Raw genomic sequence first — 15,585 nt, forward strand, 5'->3', positions numbered from 1 at the left:
AGGCTCAGTTAAGGGACGCACACTTAATTCACTGTGGATAGTGGGAAAGGAGAGAAATAGGGGAAACCTGACTGCCATTATAAACTGCTATCCTTTCTCTGACACGCCAGCACCGAGTACTTTCAGCCAATGAGAAATTAACACACCGGGGACCCCGTTAAACCTACATCTATATGACTCTATAATTCCTCATTGTGACTGCTCTTTTTAACTTTTGGCCAATTCAGACGTTTTCTTTTTCATTTTTGGTTTATTATAGGGAAGTTCCTATTGTTAATTGTTGTATTTACGTATTATATTCATAATTGCGACAAAATCTATCTATCTATCTATCTATCTATCTATCTATCTATCTATCTATCTATCTATCTATCTATCTATCTGTCTATCTATCTATCTATCTATCTATTAGTTTAGGGTTGTGTGGAATTACAGTGTATTTAGGTAGCACTGCGTAGAAGGTGGGAAACCTCCAAATTCTCGGTTCCGGTCCACTGCAAGGCACTCTGAAATGCTGACATTCTTGGTATGAAAAATACCCTAAAAAATACGGTAGTTGATAAATCGAGCACTGATTATTATTTTCTTCTTGTTCAATGTGCCTCTTGGGGAAATTCTGTCATTTAAATAATGCCTAGTTGTTCATATAAGAACTGCACAACAGAGGTAATTAAATTCTGCTTAAGGCAACGTTCCTCAATAGAAAGCTGATAAGCACACTAAGTACTTGTAAGTTTTGTATGAATTTGTGCAGCGGTAGTGCCTTGTTGCTTACGTGGTTACCTCGTGCCCAGCTTGGATTAAAGCTTTTTGAGAGCAGCGTTCCCACCAGTCACCGTTTCTCGTTTCTATAACACATGACGCACGCAGTTCTACGCAAACAAGCAACAGCAGCTAACAAAACTCGGCTTTCTTTTCTCCAAATAAAAAGCTGCAGCCGGGGGGTCTACTCAACAGAAAAATCTCCCCCACCTGATTCTTAAGGAGTACTGCGTTTTGTTTCTGTTTTCCTAATTTTTCTTTGTTTGCATCTCTCCGTCCACATCATTTGTTTAGGAGCAGCGCATAAGAAACAAAAGCACGTGTCTGCGTCAAGCCTTTCAAGTGGAATACGAATTTTTACAGTTCTTTTAACCCCCTACTTCTGACTCTCCAGCTGCCGTGTTAAAACAAGGAGACTGACGTCAAGCGAAACGTGAATAAACCGGGGGCAAAGCGCTAGAGGATGACAGCCGGCAACTGACCCTACTCCGCGTTGTCACCGATTCAGCCAGCTGTTGTAAACCCGCGCACCTTTCACCTCCTTTGCCGTCCTTCCCGGATCGTGGGGAGTGAAGAAACAGCTATAAAGCGACGCGGGGACCACTTTACGTGAGTAATTACACGACATCAGCCCGTCACTGTCCTTGTCAGCCTTGCCAGTTCACGGTGATTCCAAGACCGTGGCGAGACGGTCCATATGAAACTGTTGAGGAGTTCAGGGCAAGTTGTCACATAAAATGCACGGGTTCGGCCCCTGTTAGTCTGCTTTATATATCATTTTCACTATTAAAAAGTAAAATATATAACAGGAAGAAATACCATGATTGGTAAGATACAATATACAATACAGTGCCTTAATGTGTGTACTGACTTTTTACTTCGATGTTAAAGCTTGATGCCGACTCATTGTTTCCTCAGTTTCTTAGTTTATTCCTGTTTATATTTGTGATTTTGGCAAACATAATAGCTCCTGATTCATTTATGATTTTTGTTTACTATAAAATTATCGATTTTATTCAGGCAATAATTTAAATTGTTGACATTCTTGAAACAGTATTAATTCGTTTACTGTTTAGATTATAGCTACCTTTAATTCACTTGTGAGAAATCATTTCGACCGTTTAGAAATGAATACTACTGAATTAATTTACCACGTTTGATGAGGGATACCGCCTAAAATACTAAAATACTATTTTGAAGCTCTTTAACACTTTGAAACTTATTTCCATTCTTTTAATATAAATGTTATTTACTGCCATGGCTGAATTTTTATTCTTTCCTGGTGTAATACAGCAAATCCAATGGTGTTAAAAGTTGAGTGAAATTTTTAATAAGCATTTTTTGATTAACAAGTTTTAGAAACTCACATTTGCAATCTTCTGTAATAATCTAGGATATAGTTTAGCTAGCAGATTCATGAAAGTGATATCTGAAGCATTCTTTTCATCCAGATCTTATAAAGATCAACTGTCTTAAAATTTTTTCTAATAATGTGCTAATAGTGTTTATGTAAATAAAAATAAGAAAGAATCTATTTATCTATAGTTATCAGTCTCTCTACCACGGTTCATTTCTGTAAAGATTTATATAAATACACTAAGACACTCTGTATAAATATAGTTATTATTTGTGTTGTCCTCCAGTTTTTTTGCTTTTTTGAAAAATGCTAAAAATATAAGCATATTAAGTTTTTTTTACTGTTTTATTATTATTTGCCCTGATGATTTTAATTTCTTTGATGTAGAAAACATAAAATTACAAAATCTTCTCTGTTTTGCTTTCTGTTGTTATATAGATCTATCAATATTGTTATTAGTGCATACATTTGGTTAAAAACCAAATATATATATATTTGTAATTAAAATGAAATATCACAGCATTGATGAGAACAAATTTAATTGCCTTTAAAAAAAATGTTCTAAAGCCATGATTGACAAAAAATAAATGATTAGATAGCTAAACTGTAATCTTGCCGATAATCTTATAAACATGTCTATAAGCATGACAGCATGGCTGTTAAGTGTATTAATGATCTATGTCTAATTTAAGATATGATGGCGTACCTAAGTACATACTGGAAGGCTGCTATTACATCTTCAATATAATACTAAAACAGTAGTAGTTTACTGTGTTGCTTCCAAGTTTAACGTTGTTGAAATTCACAATTATTTGTTTACATTTAGCACATAAATAAAAAATATAACATGCATTTTTTTGCTCATTAAATTCATAAGTAAATAAATTAATTGCATTATACTATCTGCAGATTGATATATATTACTTAGATAAACACTAATGTTCCACACACCTAATTCATTATTTTTTTTGTCATTTACTGTATATGTTAAGAAGCATAGGGAAGTTTTGTCTTTTTGGAAACATTATTTCCGTAGTGCTGTACGTTAATCTGCATAAATTGTATATCTATAAAGTAAAACATTTTTTCTGTAGATGTAAAATTGAAATTATTGCTCTTAAATGTCTATTTTGCCAAAAATTCATATAAAATGATGTGGCAATTTGTATGGTACACATTAAAAAGTAGGGTACAAATTCTTTAACAGATTGGGCTTTCCAAAACATATTTCTGAAGTTTAGGGTTTTACTGCAGACACTTGCATATTTCTGAAAACATGAGCTCTAGAGTAATATTGTCAGCTTCATGGAAATAGAACTTTTTTTTAATGTCTTAAGACAAAATAGTATGAAATTTAATACTGTAGAATTGTAAGTTACATGAAGGAGTCAAGTTTTGCATAAAACACAATTAATGCATTGCATGGTCAGAAGTACAGACTGCATTTTATGTAAAATTAAATAGCTTCCTAAAACCCCAGCCTTCATTTAAGCCTGACTGTTCTTTTATTTTGTGAAATTACCCAGCTTAAAGCCATTAAGTTAAGTGTTGTACTCTCAGCTGCAATATTCTTGGCTCAATTGTTTGTCGGTTTTGTTGTGTATGTGTAATACCAATTGTGTTTTATCCTGTAAAACACTTAGCATATATAATGTATGTATGTATGTATGTATGTTTGTTGTGAAAGAACGAGACTCAACACACTGAAAAAGGTTTGGGGCAGCCACCTGTATATTGTTCCTGGCTGCAAAAGATTTAAATTCAACAAAATTATGTTGCTTGCTTGAGTTCCCAGAATGAACTGACTTAGTTGGGCAAGATGGAGGATTTTATAGTTTGTAACCCGGAAGTGACGTCAGCCTGGGTGCCGGAAGTGGAAGTGACATCAGATCAGGCAGGCTTTGCCGTATTTGATCTGCAGAAATAACAGAAATAGGTTTAGAGCACCCTGCCACCTCCTGGCCTGGCGGGTAATCACCTCCACTTGGTCCATTCAGCTCACTCCTAGTCACACGTGTGTGGCACGCCCCCCCCCTCAGCCCAGACCCATCGGTTCGGGTGTACCTGCGTACCTGAGGTCATGAAACCGGGAAAGAGCATCAGCATTGGCCTGCAGCAGACCTCGACGATAAACGACCGAAAACTTATAAGGCTGTAGGTCCAAAAACCACTCGTGACTTGTGGATTCGAATCCTTGTGTAACCCTGTCAGTCACCGTGGTGAATTCCCAACCCAGGAGGTAGTACCTCAGCTGTTTAATCACCCATTTAATCGCCAAAGCCTCCGGCTCCACTGCTGCATACCTGGTCTCTCGGTCCAACAGTTTCAAGCTTAGGTACATAACGGGGTGTTCCACTCCATTGATACTTTGGCTCAGCACGGCACCAAGACCTGTGTCTGAAGCATCCGTCTGGAGAATGAAAGGCAAAATAAAATCAGGAGCTTTCAAAATAGGAGCTGACGTAAAGGCCTGCTTAAGGTCACTAAATGCAGTGTCTGTATCATCATCCCAAACCACGTGGTTAAGTTTCCCCTTCTTTGTCAGGTTTGTCAAAGGCGTTGCTCTCTCGGAAAACTGGGGTACAAACCGGCTATAGTAACCCGCTAAGCTGAGAAATGCTTGTACCTGCCGTTTGGTTATCGAGCTGGGCCAACTCACTATGGCATCTATTTTGGAGCATTGTGGTTTGACCATACCCTGGCCCGCTAGGTAACCTAAATGTTTGGCTTCGACCAATCAAAAATAGCATTTCTTTGGATTAATACAAAATCCAGCATTCGCTAGTGTCCGTAATACAGCATCAACCTGCAGTAGGTGTCCCTTCCAACTGCTGGCATAGATGACATTGTCATCCAGGTAGGCAGCACTGTACGAATTATGGGGTTGGAGCTTTTTGTCCACCAGACGTTGGAAGGTAGCGGGTGCCTCATGTAATCTGAATGGAAGTACACAATACTGCCAATGTCCGTTAGGAGTGCTAAAACCAGTCTTTTTCTTTGCAGAGTCCGTTAAGGGAACCTGCCAGTTCCCCTTTGTCAAATCAAGATTAGTCAAAAATTTGGCATGTCCTAGTCGCTCGAGAAGGTCATCCACTCGCGGCATCATATAGGCATCGAATTGGGAGACTAGGTTAAGCCGACAGAAGTCATTGCAAAACCTCCAATCTCCGTCTGGCTTTTTGACCAGCACAGTGGGACTGGACCAGGCACTAAAACTTTCCTCTGTCACACCTAGATCCAGCATTTGTATGATCTCCAACTCCACTTCTGCCTTTTTTCTTCGGGAATCCGATATGGGCGTTCTCTGACTATAACCCCTGGTTTTGTCACTATGTCATGCGCAACCATGGTTCGTCCAGGATTTTCGCTCACTACCTCTGGGACAGACAGGATAACTGCTTCAAGCTCCTGTCGCTGTTGGTGAGTCAAATCATCACCGATGTTAAGGTGTAATTTATGAGCGAAGAGTGAGCAGGGCTGTCCGGAGGAGGGATCAGGATCTCTTTCCTTTGAAGGTTTCAGCAAATTGACGTGATAAATCCACTCTTTAGGTCGATGATTAGGTTGGATAATTAAATAATCGACCAGACCCTTCTTCTCCTTAACTTCATATGGGCCTTGCTAATGAGCCAGTAATTTGGAATGTGTGGTAGGAACCAATACCATGACTCGATTCCCTGGGCGGAACTCCCGAAGAGATGTGCCACGGTTATAACAATGAGCCTGGGCTGCTTGCGCCTTCTCCATGTGAGAATGTTGGATAGGTCTAATTTTTGCAAATCTATCGCGTAATTGCGCGATATATTCAAGTATATTTACAAAGGGAAGGACTTCCTCTTCCCAGCCTTCTTTTAATATATCCAATAAACCCTGGGGTTGTCGTCCTTACAATAATTCAAAGGATGAGAACCCTGTGGAGGCTTGTGGGACTTGCCGGTATGCTAAAAGGACGAGGGGGAGCAGCTGATCCCAGTTCCTTCTGTCCTCATTGACTACCTTGTGTAGCATCTGTTTGAGAGTTTGTCTAAACCTCTCGACTAGACCATCTGTTTAAGGATGATATACAGAGGTCTTTAAATGCTTTATTTTCAGTAACTTAGCTGTCTCCCTGAACGTCTCCAAGGTAAATGGAATCCCTTGATCCATCAGGATTTCTTTAGGGATTCCAACTCGCGCAAATACTCCTACCAACTCCCATGCAATACTTTTGGAAGTGGCTGAGTGTAATGGAACAGCTTCAGGATATCAGGTGGCATAATCCACCAGGACCATTATATATTTATGCCCTCTGGCTGAAGGCTTTAGGAGTCCCACCAGGTCGACCACGATACGTTTAAATGGGACATCAATTAGGGGTAAAGGGATTAGAGGAGCACGGTCCCTTCTAGGAATCAGCTGTAATTGACATTCCGGACAGGACATGCAAAAGCAGTGGACCTCCTCATTAATCCCAGGCCAAAAAAATCGGAGGTTGATTTGCTCTAAAGTTTTCACGGGAACCAGATGGGCTCCCAGGAGGTGGGTATGAGCTATTTCACAGACTTGTTGCCGGTAAGTCCATGGAACTAAGAGCAGTGACCTCACCCCTCCTTCATGATCTGCCACCCGATATTAAAGGTCATTATTTAATACAAAGTGGGGACCTTGTGGCATTGGATGTGTTGTGCGCTGGCCATCTACTAAGACCACTTCATTTTTCGCACATTTAAGAAATTCATCATTCCATTGCTCCCTTTTAAATGAAGCCGATGTCTGCCTAAACTGAAACTGCAGACGACTGAGGGGATTAGACTCGACCTCAAGGGGCGTGGTTTCAGACCGGGCCGGTGCAGCGCTTGGAGATGATGTATCGCTCTGTGACGGTCCATCATTCTCTAAGGTCGCATTCTGTTCTACCAGCTGCGTACATGGCGTGGAGGTAGCTGAGGACGTAGAATCAGCGTCCATAACAAGACCTAGTGTTTTTCTAGGGATAGCGAGTGTTATGCCGCCGTTTCTGTCTGACCAATCTCTACCCAGTATCAAGGGGAATGGAGGATTGTCATGCACCGCCACCGTTAATTTTCTTCATAACACCGTTTTGGCAGATGTAACAGCGGGCGGACTCGTCCCCATTAATACAGGTTAGACGGGTCTTTATTTTTAACCTTTGTCGCGGCAACACTAAATGGCGAGCAACAATGGTAATGTTACTGCCAGAGTCAAATAAAGATGATACTTTAAAGCAATTGACCAGCGCTTCTCCCATATGAGAAGGCCAGAGGATTAGCACGAGCACTCTGCCCCCTGTTCTGCGTTTATTTGCAGACCCTCGTGTCACCTCGCAAAGCCCTCCGCTGTGCATCAGAGTTTTCCAAAGCATGTTCCGCAGTGTAAGAGTAAGACTCTAAATTAGTGGCACAACTCCCTCTGGGTTCACAGGGATTCCGTTCTGGTTCTCCCAAGTAGGTTTCCTCCCGTAAGGTGTTAATGATCCCCACAAGGGTGACCACGTTATTATATGAATGTCCCCAGGTCAGCTGGGCAAGTTTAGTGGGAAGGCCATTTATTATTATTGCACAGGCCACCTTTTCTACAATCTTTCGGGCATTGTTATTATATGGCCGTAGCCAACACCTGACTTTATGCCATAGTGTCATGGCCTGTTCTCGGAGGGATTCCTCTGGGTTGTATTCCCAATTCATTATCTCCCTCACCTGCCAACCCAGGGAAACCCCACCTTTCTCAAAGATGTTTTTCTTTGTGGGTTTCTTTGGATCAGTCCCCATCCTCGGGAACCCATAATAGGTTTCCACTGTGTTCCTTTCAGAACCTGGCCCTCGTCTGTAGGTCTTCTGCCTATGCTCCCAGGTTCTCTTTAAGGAGAACTGGGTCGGAACATACTGCAGATCCCCCGACACACACCGTCAGACTCCAGCTTGGCAACACAAGAACGGTACTCTCCAACCTGATAGGTCTTTAGTGATCCAGCACGATGGTGTGTTGAGACATAATGTTGGTTTGGCTTCCGATTCCGCGAGGAGGCCATCCTGCTAACTACGCCACTGTGAAAGAACGAGTCTCAACACACTGAAAAAGGTTTGGGGCAGTCACCCGTATATTGTTCCTGACTGCAAAAGATTTAAATTCAACACAATGATGTTGTTTGCTTGAGTTCCTAGAATGAACTGACTTAGTTAGGCAAGATGGAGGATTTTATAGTCTGTAACCCGGAACTGACTTCAGTCTGGGTGCCGGAACCGGAAGTGGCGTCAGATCAGGCAGGTTTTCCCGTATTTGATCTACGGAAATAACAGAAATAGGTTTAGAGCACCCTGTCACCCCCTGGCCTGACAGGTAATCACCCCCGCTTGGTCCATTCAGTTTGCTCCTAGTCGCACGTGTGTGACAATGTATGTATTTATGTATGTATGTGTTAGAATATATTTGTGTGTGTGTGTGTGTACATACATGCACTTTGTAAGATTAGGTTTGAGCAGTGATGTTTTCATTCACAAGCATTTAAGTGTGACTACAAGTGAAGGTAAGATCTCTCTATCAAATTTAAAAGTCATTTATCAAATGAAGTTGCCTTATCACTTTGCTTGTAAACCAGTATAACACATCTCACTGAAGGTAGATAATGTGCGTGTGTACCTTTTGTGGAGTTAACATAAAAACAAAAAGCTCTGAAGAAACCTCTAACTTCAAAACTGTCAGCACAATAATTTACAATGAAAGATAGTAAAGAGTCAATTAAAGTTATGGAAAAATAACCTTTTTGTTTTAATCATCATTAACAAATTATAATAGAGAAAACATGTTTTCACTTACTGTTTTCTGTAGCATGGCAGTTAGAAGTAAAGCAGTGGCCTAACAATTACTACACATGCCACATTTTACATTTATAAGATTAACACAATAAGACATGACTGTTCTCCTCCAGGATGCATCCTCATAGAAAAGAAAAAAAAAGACAAAGACGGGTTAAAAACAGATTAAAAGTTAAATTTTTGAAAACAACAGAAATCATCACAACATTTAAAAACAACTTTCAAAAATCTAACCAATGTTTGAAAACAGGGTCTCTATTGTGGCCTAATGGATAGCTCTGCTACCTCTTACCTGCAAAGTCTCAGATTCAAAACCCTGTCTGGGTCTCTGTACTCCAGTTTTTTCTGTATTATTCCAAAGATGTGGCACTCATAACTAGATCCTGATCCGTACATTTAGTATTTTAATAGCACAGATATGGTGTATTTTTAACCATCTAAAGTTATATATAAACAAATATAACTGATATAAACAGTATATGTTGGTACCACATTTTTAAGTATATAAAAAATACTTTTTAGATCTGTAACAATTATGAGAACAAACTCACCAAAATGAGTGCATTAAGAAGTAATCTTGTCTATTAATATAGGCAAATATTTTTTCACAGCTTTAAAACATTGAAGGAGGAAGTAGAAAAAAAGTAGTCACTTTTTAATGGAATCTGTCTGTCCAAATTTGCCCTGCTGCTGTTTTCAATAGCTGATTAGATTACTACTGTCCATTCTTCTATGAGGCAAGCTCAGAATGGCACCCTAATGAAAGACATATAAATAACTTTTGTTTGAATCTAAGATATATACAATATCTGCTTGAAAAGTAAAAAGACAGAAGCTATAGTGCAAAGGTCATTGTGTATTTTTCCTTAAATGTTATTTCCCCTTTTTTGTGATTTTATTTTTGTTCATATTTAATATTATGGTTGTTGCAGAGGTTGTTGTAGGATAATTACATTTTGATTTTACTTAGTTTTAACTCCCTTTATGCCTTATACCTCACCCATGGAAGTGTTTAAATGTTAGTTGAGGAAAATCTTGTATAATCATGCCCTTAATAATGAATGAGAAACTGTATGCAGAAATTATTACTCTTCCATTTTAAATAGAGTAAAATGAGGAAAAATACTATAACAATTTGTAGATTTCCTTTGAAGTTGTGCTTACAACTGTGTTAAAGTACAATATAATTAGTGTTTTAAAACCAGCACTCGTGTTTATTATAATTCAGCAACAGCACATTCATACTGACACGAAAGGATAAGTTAAAAAAAAAAAAAAGTTAAAAAAATGTATTTTTTTGTTAAAAAATTAAGTAGCGAGAGGGACAATGAGAGAACTAAAGTATCACAAAAATAAATCTCAAAGTAGAATCTTCCTTCCCATAATATCTTTTATATAACAGACTGTAAATTCTAAAACTTTATTCATCTTTACCTCATTTTTTTCTTTTTCCTTTTTTCTCTACCTTTCTTCTGTCTCATCTACTGTTCAGTTCTTTAACTTTCCCACTTTCCAGTCAGAGTTCTTTAACCAATCTCACTTCTGGATTTCAGATTAAATATCCTTGGGCAGGAAGAATTGTTTTCATCTCCAGCTTGTGGTGACTTCTAAAAATCATTTCGGTACTTAGTGACTCCAGTAGTTCAGTATGATCCTTAGTGGACCTTGGCAGATCTGCATTTTTGTGCTCTGCATGGCTGACAAGAACAAAAAGCCATTTTGATTTTTAAATTGTCTGCCTTTATATAAATTTAGGTGGAGTAACTGATTTGACTTTGGGGTCATTGTAATACTAAGTTTTGTCCTGGAGGAATACGGCTTGACTCTCATCTACTTTGTCATGATCACTGTCTAATTCTTCTGTCTCCACAGACTTTTTTTTCAGGGGCAACCTTTACTTAACATAGTACCCTCATGATACCTCATTTCAGCTGTACAGGTTACCTGTCCAGGTTTTTACTATTCACTGACATTCATGTTTCTCTTAACATCTTGTTTGCCTGGCTAAATGTAATTATAACTCAGTTAAAACAAAACTTGGGAAACAGAGTAAAATGTGAATAAAAACAGAATGTAATTATTTGCAAATCATTTAAACTAAAATTTAATTGAAAATAGAAAAAAGACAACATATCAAATGTTGAAACTAGGAAATTGTATTGTTTTATGAAAAATACATGCTTATTTTGAATTTGCTGCTAGCAACATGTTTTAAAAAAAAGTTGGGATGGGCCAAAGAAAGACTGTAAAGACTGCCAGACTGGAAGAGAGGCAGAGGCTGTCAGAAATAAACATGGGAATGGGTTGACCATTCACCAATAGTGCACATGGTAAGATAGTTTGCACATTTTGGAAGGCACCATTAATGCTGAATGATATATAAAGGTTTTGGAGCAGCATATGTTGTCATCCAGATAACGTCTTTTTAAGGGAAAGGCCTTGCTTATTTCAGCAAGATAATACCAAACTACATTCTGCATGTATTGCAACAGCATGGCTTCATAGTAAAAGAGTTTAGGTGCTAAAGTGACCTGCCAGCAATCCAGACCTATCACCCGCTTAAAACATTTGGCTCATTATGAAACAAATGTTTGACAAACGAGACCCCGAACTATTTAGCAGCTGAAATCCTGTATCAGTTAAAAATTGGACATTTCATTTTCAAAACTATTGGACTTGTTTTCCTAAGTTCCCACATGTTTATAGGGTGTTTTTAAAAAAGTGTTAAGCAGCACAGTGCTAAACATGCCCCAGTTTCAACTTTTTTGAAACGTGTTGCTGGCATCAGATTTAAAATGAGCACATATTTTTCTAAAAAGAATAAAATTTCTCAGTTTCAGCATTTGATATGTTGTCATTATACTATTTTCATTTATGTGTAGGGTTAAATAATTTGCAAATCATCACATTCTGTTTTTATTTACATTTTACACAGTGTCCCGATTTTTTTGGAAACTATATAATCACATAGCACATAGTTGAAGGAATCTCTTATTTTCTTAGTTTTAAATCAGTTTGTTTTTACATGTCAGTCACTGAAAGTTTTACATTGAAGTTTTATCTGGTTGATTTTGCTGTAGGCTATAAAGTTATCATTAAAGGTTAGAATGAAAATGTATGAAAGTTTAAATATAAGGATTTTCTTTAAGCAAAGCATTGTTTTATCAGAATGTAAAAAAATGTCTGTTATTACCAGTAAGAAGGAGCAAATAACCTTTCTTATGGTTAATATACTAATGAAAAATACTTGTGATAGATTGCACTGTATAGGCCTTGAATTTGACCTTAATTGAGATAAGAATGTTTTGAATATGGAGGATGAAAAACTAGTGAAAATGGATATGTACTCAAAGTCCTTGAACAGTCTTATGATGTAAAGGATACCATATGTTATTTATTTATTTACTTTATTCAGTTTTATTTTCTGTGTTTCCAATGGACTAATTAAAACAAGTATATTTTTAATTCAAATGGCTTTAGTAAAATGAGCAACGGTGGTAGCTAAAAATTCTAAATAGCACCACTAGTTTACAAAAAAATCTTTACTTTTTTAAATTATTAAAATGTAGTGTGTTTATGATAAGTTCAGTTTGAAGGGCAGAAAGTTAAGCACTATGTGTCTATTCCATTTATCTGATGCAGATCTTCTAACACACATACTCCCTTTGTTCCTCTTAATGTGTTCTTTTAACGTTTTCCTGGAAGTCATCCTTATGTTTTAACAAAAATGCAAAGCAGATATATTTTTCAGGCATTAAAGCCACTAAAGCATGAGGCAGCTGTTACAGATTTCATTATTCATGCTTCTAGTCAAGCGTATTTGTAATTAAATGCAACATTGGTGATTATTCTAAAAGTCAAAGAATCATTCCCTGAAGCTTTATAAGACTTACTTAACTATATGTTTCATGTGACTAAAACAGCTTTAAACAAATGGAGGAGCAAAGCACATACAGAGCTATTCTTTGTTCATTAATCTGTTTACTGTGTTGTACATTATAATGAAAGAACACACAAGTAAAAGAATAATGCATAGAAAAACACAGTGTTTATTTGATAAAATTACCACTTTTGGTATAATATTAAATAATATTAGGAATATTCTTTAATTTTCTAACAATCAAATTTTAGGGTTGTATTGAGTACACAAACTGCACCCTTAGAAATAAGTTTACCTGACATGTATGCTTTTGGAATACGAGAGAAAAACTGACAGAAACATGAAGATAGCATTTATAGTTGACACAATGAGTAAAACAAGATTCTAATTCAGTCTTCTGGTGCTTTGTGACAGCAGTATTAGCCACAGAGCAAGTGTGCCATTCTAAAATGAAGATGTGGATTGTGAAAAACTAAAAGTAGTAATACAGTATGCGCTTTATGAGTCTGTCTCTAGTTTGTCCTTAAACTTTAAAGGGTATCATGACCCAGCAGTCCTGATATGGGGCCATATGCTGTTCGTTCTCCCTCACTTTCTTTGTAAGTAGAGAGTCAGGCATGTTTGGCATCTACTCGGTTGTCTGCCCTCTAGCTATCTAAATGAATCTTTTCAGGTCCCTTCCAGAGATCCACATTCTCTCTGTCATTTGCAATGATGTCCTTATAGTTCCAGTTCCATTTGTGGGATGTCAAACAAGCTAGTACCTACAGCACCCTTCACTTTTGCTTTCTTGGTGGTATCTTAGCAAATTCTTTCTAGCCCTGTACCCTTTTATAATACACACATGCAGACACACACACACACACACCCCTAGACATACAAATACATATACAGTATGTGCTGCAATCTTGTATCCTTTGTCTTGGCCTGCAGTGGTTGCTGGCATGCATACTACTTCTTCTTCTTCTTCTTCTTTCGGCTGCTTCCATTAGGGTTTGCCACAGCGGATCATCTTATTCTATATCTTTCTGTCCTCTGCATATTGGTCTGTTACACCCACCATCTGTTATGGATGTGCTGAGTGTTCTCTCAGCACATCCATAAACCTCCTCTTAGTCCTGCCTCTTTTCCTTTTTCCTGGCAGCTCTATCCTTAACACTAGAATTACCATAGCCTACGAAAAAACTTGTAGATCCATTCCACCTTAAATCGCATCTCACCTCTCCATCAGCGACTTTTGTCCTTTAAATGTGTTGATAAGTAGCAAGCAACAAGCAGTCTGCTATCACATCCCCCACCGGCGCACAGTTTTCTCAGCTCAAGTCTGTTTACCTGTGTGTCAGTTGCTTGGAGTTGTATAGAGTGAGAAGTCAAGCAAAATCACACCTTTTATGAATACTATATCGTTATTTGGAACACATGCATTTCATGTGTGTTTCGTGTGTACGATCTATGTCAGGGGTGCCCACACTTTTTCGGGATGCGAGCTACTTTTAAAATGACCAGGTCAAAATGATACTGGAGTATGTGAATTTCCCCTTGAGATCAATAAAGTATCTATCTATCTATCTATCTATCTATCTATCTATCTATCTATCTATCTATCTATCTATCTAATTGACAAAATGTAGACATGAAGTTTATAATGTGTGAATGAAGTTCATAATGTGTGAATGACGCAATGAAAGGCGTGTGTGCAACTTGACAGCATATGCTACAAAGCAGATTGAAAATTGTCTGTCAGACTTTATCTAATGGAAAAAACGATTTGAGTGTTGCCCAATGTAGCAGAGTAAGAGTAGCGTTTCTTCTTCACAAATGTACTCAAGTAAAAGTAAAAAGTATGATGCAGTAAAACTACTCTTAGAAGTACAATTTTTTTAAAAAGTTACTCAAGTAAATGTAATGGAGTAAATGTAACTCGTTACTACCCACCTCTGATACTCAGTATATATATATATATATATTTATATATATATATATATATATATATATATATATATATATATATATATATATATACTAGCAAAATACCAAGCCAAGTGGAGAACTAATGTGTTAAAGAAGTTACGAAAAAGACAAGGAAACATTTTAAAAATAATGTAACATGATTGTCAATGTAATTGTTTTGTCACTGTTATGAGTGTTGCTGTCATATATATATATACACATATAAACATATCTGCACATACACATATCTATATATATATACATATACACATCTACATATATATATATATATATATGTAAACATTGTGAACACTGGCCCGGACACAGACAGACGGACAACATAGTTCACCCAACACACTGTTTATTTACAATATATACAAATTTACCATGCACTCCAATCCCCAGTGCCTCCAGCACCGATCCCCCAAAGTCCAGGCCTTACAGTCAAACAATGCCTTTCTGGCCGCCTCCAGTCTTCTCTCCAGCTCCGTCCTTCTTCCACCCGACTTCCGCCTTGACTGGAGGGAGGCGGCCCCTTTTATGGGAACCCGGATGGGCTCCAGCTGCTTCCCGGCAATCAGTCCTAGCCACACCCCAGTGTGGCGGAAGTGCCGGCTGCGCACCGGAAGCCGTCCGGGTGTCCCCTGTCGTCTTTCCCCCAGCACTTCCTGGTGTGGCGAGAGTGCTGGGCTCCAGGGTTCCTCAGGCATCGGGGCGCCGCCTGGCGGTGGCCACGAGTCCCTACAGGGCTGGGCTTCCAAGCGCTGTACCCAGGCCCCAGCATAACCAGGACGGACGCCTCCTCGCGGTCTGGAGGAGGCACA

General features: G+C 38.3%; 1 protein-coding gene across 3 annotated transcripts in view; it reads left to right on the forward strand.

The window, feature by feature from the left end:
• Window positions 1–845: 845 nt before the first annotated feature.
• The window catches only part of LOC120539570 (solute carrier organic anion transporter family member 1C1-like), a 118,636-nt gene continuing 103,896 nt past the window's right edge, over window positions 846–15,585 (forward strand). For all 3 annotated transcript variants that reach the window (XM_039769766.1, XM_039769767.1, XM_039769768.1), the window contains exon 1: window positions 846–1,371. The gene's annotated coding sequence lies outside the window, so the exon portion shown is untranslated. The remainder of the gene's footprint in view (window positions 1,372–15,585) is intronic.

This window comes from Polypterus senegalus, chromosome 11 (genome assembly GCF_016835505.1).
Source record: "Polypterus senegalus isolate Bchr_013 chromosome 11, ASM1683550v1, whole genome shotgun sequence".
Lineage (NCBI taxonomy): Eukaryota > Metazoa > Chordata > Cladistia > Polypteriformes > Polypteridae > Polypterus > Polypterus senegalus.